Genomic DNA, 7,143 nt, shown 5'->3' on the forward strand with positions numbered 1-7,143 from the left:
CCTTTCAAGGGGGTTTTCTTATTTTACATAGAGTCCACAATATCGTTCTTTATCCTTCTCTCTGAAGCTTTACTCATTTGGATTAATAACATTTGATCTACGTAAAACTTTTCAGGAATGTGCGATGTCCATATAGATTAGATGAACCTGTTCTTCTCATGTACCTCGGCCAAACAGTACCACTGGAACTTCTTTTTGGTTTCTAGTGTGCCATATCTTAAAAATCCTGCTAAATCTTTTCATTCCTTAACATGTGCAGCCTTGATTTCTGCTGTTAGTTGGTTTCTAGAACAACGGGCATTCAGTGGAGGCATTTTGCTTGAAGAGATTATTGTGCCGGGAGTCCATCTTGAATTTGCCTTAAAAAATTTATCCTTTTCAGTTTCTACTTTCTATCATATCACGTTCTAGAATCTCGCTCTATCTTTCTATTCTCTAACATGTAAGGTCTTCCTTTGTGTTATTTGTTAGTTTCAAGGATGACTGGTGTTTTGAGGAAACGTTAATGTGTGTCCACGGAAAGGGTATTCTTGTCGAGTTCCACTTGGGTTATAACAATTGAGGGGGTTTTCTGCCTTTTGACTTGCTTCTTTGATTTTTACTCTTGGAGGAGGAATTATTGAAGCCTGCAATGTTCATATTTTCTCAGGGATGTGAGAATTGAATTTGCTCGGGGAGGCATCACTTTGTTCTAAGAATTGAGGGGGTTTTCCTATCTTCTATTGTCCAATGGAATCTTCTCCTTATTTTTTGGTTGTGAAAGGTGTTAGTTATGCAAATATAGAATTGGTGAATCTATTTAATTCTTTTTCAGGGACCTGCAATACTCGAGTATTCTCGTGTCCTAATGGTGTTCTATTGAAGGACCGGGTTATTTTGTTTTCTTGAATTTTGTTATCTGATTGAATTTTCTTCATTCAGTTTCTTTTTCTTCACCGAGTTGATCTTGATTTGGAACACAAAATTATTTTTGTCAGGGATCTTTGTGGTGGGAGAGTCCTCTTCCATGTTAATGTTGTCAAGGCGAAGAGTAACAAAGCAATCTAATTCCATCACTTTAGAGTGTCTCGAATAGTTATTAGTTCTCATTTGAATATATTTGTTTGCTAGGCGGATGGTGGCCAACTTTGTCAAGTTAGCCATGTGAAGGGGCCAAGGGGTTATCTGAAGATGCTCCTGTCATTTTTGTCGTTTGAGAAGTTAAAATAACACATGCCAGATCATGTGATGCTCCTCGAGGATTTGCACTAGTTTCCTCTGAAGGGGTGCCTTTTCTGATTTATGTTGTATGAAGTTCTCCTATCATGAGGGTGTTCATAACTAACTGCCTATCCAAATATTTTCTTGTGTTCCTGTCTTGCCTCATGCTTTTGGGAGGAACAACCATACCGTACAACTTCAATTTCTTTTGTGTTCTTACAGTTTCTAGCTAGCATAAATTGAGAAACTTGAAAAAACCATTTTATCAATCCCTCCTAACCCTCCTGTTAATTGTTACTTTAGGACAACTGAGGTTTACGGGGAGAAGTTAATTTGGCGTTTTCAGAAGGGGCATCTGTTTCAACTTTCATTTTGATGAAGGGGGTTTTCTTCCTAAGTTCCATTTTGATATATCTCTAAAATTCTTGTGTTGTAGTTCTTGGGTTCCTTTTGTTTACATGTCTTGGACATAGTTCATCTTGGTTGGTTGTTTTACAGTGCTTCGGTATATGTGCAGAAGTCTTGATTCTTAAAGGGGGTTTTCTATTTCAAGCTGATTACTTAGAGTGACGTTTTTTGTGTTGGTTTTTATCTAGTTCAAATGTTGATATATTGGGATTCCTTCACTTCATTACAGGGGCATCCTTATGGAGTGGTAGTTACTAAAAATTGGATAATCTCCTGACTTAGAAAGAGTAACACTGAAATTCCTTCAAAACTATTTTTCCTTTTTGTGGATATTCTGTTCCATGGAGCACTATGACAGTGTCATGCACTTCTTTTTAGGGTGTGCAAGTAGGAATCTCAGCTATGGTCACTTGTCAATACTTTGGTGGCTTAGGAAGTGTAAATACTCTTTCTTGCCGTCTTATGCCGAAAGAGTAGCATCCCATCCTCGGTTTATCTTTTCTTCCTATCAGTCTGTTTACTTTTTCCTCATTTTTAGCAGATATCCTGATTATTTGGCTGCATTATTTTTTTTCCAGTTGGTGGGAACTACCCTGGAGAAGCCATTTGGTTTTTGATGAATAGGGGGTTTTGTATGCTAATTTGGTCTTTTCTATTTTGAGCTCATATATTCAAATGTTGGGTACATGAGATTTCTTCTCCTTACTTTCAGGGATATGCGTTGGAGGTTTTAGCTGTCTGTAACTGGTCGTATATCGATTCAGGAAACATCAAGGCTTATTTGTCAATTAGTATCAATTTTTCTTCTCAATACTGTTAACTTCCCTTGAATCATTTCTGAAGAACTTAAACTTTGGGTGGATTATTTATTCTTTAGGCGGTTAGGATTAATATTATCTTTTTTGAAGAGAGTTGTCTATCCTTGCTTCTTCGAGCCATTTTTTGTTTTCAGGTTATATTTTGCTTCAACTTCAAGATGAAATTGGATTTAACAGTGCTATTTGGGTGTTTCTGCCTATTTAGATACTGACGATCACCGGCTTTTGGTATTTCAGAACAGGTTTACGCTGCAGTTTATCTTAAGGGGGTTTTCTGAAACTTTTACTCTTGTCCAAGTTTTTCCTATTCATATTAAAATTGCCATTACCATACTTTTAGGATGCGCACTTGTTTGGGCATGGAAGAGAGGTCCTGGCAAAAAGAGTAGCGTTTGAGGTTCTCTTTAATCATTTTCTGGAGTTCTGATTTTTTTTGGGGGTTGTTCTGTTGGATCCTATTGTTAGATTGTTCCATTGAATTTTTGTGGTTGTGCTAAGATTATCTTTCTGATTTTTTTCAACCGGTGTCTTGGCTTGCTGAAGTGGGTTTTGGTTTTATATGCCTACTTTTAGAAGTTGCTTGACAACATTTTATGTGTTGTTGCACCAAATTATTTTCATTAAATGTTCAGGGATGCCTGCTATCCCGCACTCGTCTTGCTCTTCTGAGTTGTAGGACTTGAAATTGCTCTGAAATGACTTGGTCTCTTTGGAGGGAGTTTTCTAAATGAAGTTGTGTGGAGTTGCATTATGGTGGTTGCTCCTGTCCATACTCAACAACGTGAAGCGAGATGGAGGAACTTTGGAGTTCTCTAGCGAGCTATTTAAGGCTTTGGTCAGTACTCTTGTTGAGTTTTCTTCTTTCTTAGAGAGTTCATTACACTACCCTTGCTGCAGTGTTCCAGAGGGTTTTAGTTGGAGATCTGAAAAGTTGCAACTTCGAATTATTATCTTGGTCTTTTGTGAAACATATCTGTTTGCAGCACGAAACATTCAATCCCTTCTACTTTCAGGGTGCACAATTTGGACGACCACAATCTATATTTGGTGTATGTCCCGAGGGGAAGGAGAACAAATGGATTTCTCTTCTTGTTTTTAAGTCTCCTGTGATTGTTTATGTTACGTTATTCTATTGGTTCCAGGAGAATAAGGATCCTTTACTTTCTTCTTCTGTTCCCATTTCGAAGTTATATGTTGTCCAATGGTCCAAATTTAGTGGATTTCTTATGTGATGGATATCTGCAGGGATGTTGCAAATCCAGTTTTGGCGGAATAGTAGCTTGTGCTCAGGTTCTTTACAATTGCTTCTTTTTTTGTGTTTCTCTTTTGTCTAGGTTCGATTGTTTGGTTTCATCTCATCTTATTTAGTGACATGTTGCTGTTAAATGGTCCTTGCGTAGATGAACGGTGATGCTATTGTATTGGAAGGCTTTACGGTCATTTTTTTATTTGTTCGTATCACGAAGTGCTTGTGTGTCTGATGTTCTAGCTATCTAGTTAGATTATTATCTTTTCTTATTTATCTATGTATGCTTCACTTGTGCTTCTTTTCTGCGTAGAAAAATTAGTTTGTTCTATCATTGGCTACTTCAAACTGTAAGTGAAAATCTTTTTGGTTGGATATTTGTTTGCACGAGACTTTATTTCAGATGTGTATGCATTTTGTTATGTCTGAGTTGGGAGTGGGATTGAATGTCATGGTGGTGCCACCACCTGGGCTTGGCACCGCCAAGGCATTTGGTACTACCTCTCTGACAACCATTTTTAACTCCGCCAATGTCAAGTTTTGTACTTGTTATTGCCGGTCCCAAGCCCGGAGAAAGGAAGAGGGGAGATGATTCAGGGTAGAGTTTGTTTAGGATTATCTGTTGAGTCTAGTTTTGCTTTATTTGATCAATTATATGTTATATTATTTTGCTTTTAGGCTCTAATTTGTAACCTTAGGATGTCGCCTAGTGGTCTCTGCAGTGGGGGTTGCACTCTTTTGTTTATGTTGTGTGCATCTTAATTTTCTCTGTAGATTTTTTAGGTGACTTAGTACCTGCAGTGAAGCGGGTGCAGTGAAGCGGGTGCAGTGAAGTGGGGAGAACGGTTTTTGATCTTGTTTTTGTCGCTGCAGTCGAGGTCACATTCTTTTGTTGTCTGCTTATAGTAGTTAGGTTATATAGTGTATGTTGTGTGCATCTTAATTTTCTCTCTAGAATGTTTAGGTGACTGCAGATACTATTTTGATCTTGTTTTTGTAGCTCAAACTACCAAAAATGAGTGCTTGCTTGAATGTTTTGTGGTTCAATGTTTCACTTCTCACCCACTCCTTTGATTTCTCTCATTAGAATGTTTGCAACTTTACAATACGTCTATTTCTATCATGGCTTGCAACTATGTAGCTGACCTTGTTATTAACACGTTTATATCTGTGCTGATTTAGTTTGGTCTTTTCGGAGTTTTCGTAAGCAGATTTTAGGTGGTTAACACCTGTGTGATGAACTACCAGCTTGTAAGGAGCAGTCAGAATGCTCTTTCTATGGCGCAGCAGTAGTTTGTTGGTTGAAAGGGGAATCGGCAAAGCGATTTAATTGTCTTCTCCATCAAGATTGAAGGTTGTATCTGTCTCAACCTGTGCGTCTAGGAAAGGTGAAGGTGTGCCAGTTATTGTTTCCATGTCTCTTCATTATGAGAGAAACATAAATGGTAAGTGTTCTCTTTGTTCAAAAATCACAGTTTTCGGAATCATTTGTAACTTTGGGGCAGATATGCAAAATAACACCTGAAAGAGGAAGAGATTATGGCTCAAAGAGGGTGACAAGAACACTTCATATTTCCACAAAATTATGAAGTGTAGGGCTAGACAGAACAGAATCAGTATTATCATTCAGGACACTAGGGTCATTACTAAAGAGGAAGAGATTATGAAAGAGGCAGTCGATTAGGATGCGCCAGAAATCCAGGGCATTATGGCTCAAAGAGGGTGACAAGAACACTTCATATTTCCACAAAATTATGAAGTGTAGGGCTAGACAGAACAGAATCAGTATTATCATTCAGGACACTGGGGTCATTACTAAGGAGGAAGAGATTATGAAAGAGGCAGTCGATTATTTCTCCAAGACCTATTGTGAACCGACATATTGGAGACCTGGCATTGAGGATATGAATCTTCCTCATCTCCTTCCCAACGAGGCGGACAGTTTAGAAAGAGGATTTTCTGAGGAGGAAGTGAGGAAGGCAGTTGCCGATCTGGCAAAAGATAAGGCACCGGGCCCTGATGGATTTCCAATCTCGTTCTACAGTAGATGTTGGAACATCATAAAGAAGGACTTCATGAATATGGTAGAGGCTTTCTCAAGCTCAGCTGAATTGGACTGGAGGCTAAACCAGACTTTCGTTGTTCTGATCCCCAAGAAGAAACAAAGCTCTTCCTTCTCGGACTTCAGGCCCATTAGTTTAGTGGGAGGGGCATACAAGATCATTTCTAAAGCTTTAGCAACTCGGTTGGCGTCGGTAATGGATAAAATTGTTTCCCCTTTCCAAGGGGCCTTCATAGGAGGAAGACAAATTTTAGATGGAGTTATGATAGCAAATGAACTTATAGACTCCAGGAGGAAACAAGGCAGTCGAGGCATCGTTCTTAAAGCAGACCTTGAGAAAGCCTATGATCGTATAAGTTGGGATTTTCTCTATAATATCATGAACCGTATGGGATTTGGTTATAAATGGCGGGCATGGATATATAAATGCATATCGTCAGTTACATTCTCGGTATTGGTCAATGGCCAGCCTTCAGTGGTATTCCAGAGCTCGAGAGGGATCAGGCAAGGGGACCCTATATCCCCTCTCCTATTCTTATTGGTTGGAGAGGTGCTAAGCCAGTGTATGCAACAGGCAGAGAACAGAGGGTGGATAAAAGGATTTCATGTCACTCCTTCTAGTAGGAAGATCAACCATTTACAGTTCGCGGACGACACCTTATTCTTTCTTGATGAAGACTTGGATCAGTTGACGAAACTGCGAGACATTTAGGTGTGGTATGAACTTTGTTCAGGCCTGAAGGTTAATTTGAAGAAGTCATTTATTTATGAAGTGATTGAAAACGAGGGTGGCATAAGGAATTTAGGGATCCTAGAAGGATTTGGCTGTCCCATAGCCTCCCTTCCCACCTCTTACTTAGGACTACCTCTGGGACATAGATATAAAGCAAAGTCCCTTTGGGACCCGGTTATGGAAAGAATTAACAGGAGGTTGGCGTCTTGGAAAGGACATGTCCTGTCGAAAGGGGGGAAATTGACACTCCTCAAATCAGTTATGCAGGCTCTTCCCACATATTTTTTGTCCTTGTTCTCCATTCCGATGGGTATTTTGAAGGAGATAGACACTAAAATGTGCAATTTTCTCTGGAATGGCAAGTCAGATTCCAAGAGGCTCCACTGGGTTGCATGGAACAAAGTAAAGCTAGCCCGATACAAAGGGGGCCTGGGTGTTAAAGACCTTAAGATTATGAACAAGGCTCTCCTAGCTAAATGGATATGGAGGTTCGAGCAGGAGGATGGTAAGTTGTGGAAGGAAGTAATCGGAGATAAATATGGTGGGAAACCGTCTGACTGGGCAAAGAAGACTAAGAACCAATCATATGGGTGTGGTGTTTGGAAAGGAATCCAAAACAACTTGGAAGATTTCAAGAGAATTACCAAATGGAAGGTGGGCAACGGTCAGAAGATCT

At 39.4% G+C, this 7,143-nt stretch overlaps 1 long non-coding RNA gene across 1 annotated transcript; it reads left to right on the top strand.

Moving 5' to 3' along the window:
- The first annotated feature begins 696 nt into the window (after window positions 1-696).
- On the top strand, window positions 697-3,727 carry LOC147543649 (uncharacterized). Its single transcript, XR_015239697.1, has 5 exons — window positions 697-1,895; window positions 1,987-2,046; window positions 2,187-2,335; window positions 2,669-3,261; window positions 3,410-3,727. It is a non-coding gene; the product is annotated as an uncharacterized LOC147543649 (long non-coding RNA).
- Window positions 3,728-7,143: the final 3,416 nt, after the last annotated feature.

This window comes from Eschscholzia californica, unplaced genomic scaffold (genome assembly GCF_041429995.1).
Source record: "Eschscholzia californica isolate CP2 unplaced genomic scaffold, dmEscCali1.0.p SCAF_4, whole genome shotgun sequence".
NCBI classification, from domain to species: Eukaryota; Viridiplantae; Streptophyta; class Magnoliopsida; order Ranunculales; family Papaveraceae; genus Eschscholzia; species Eschscholzia californica.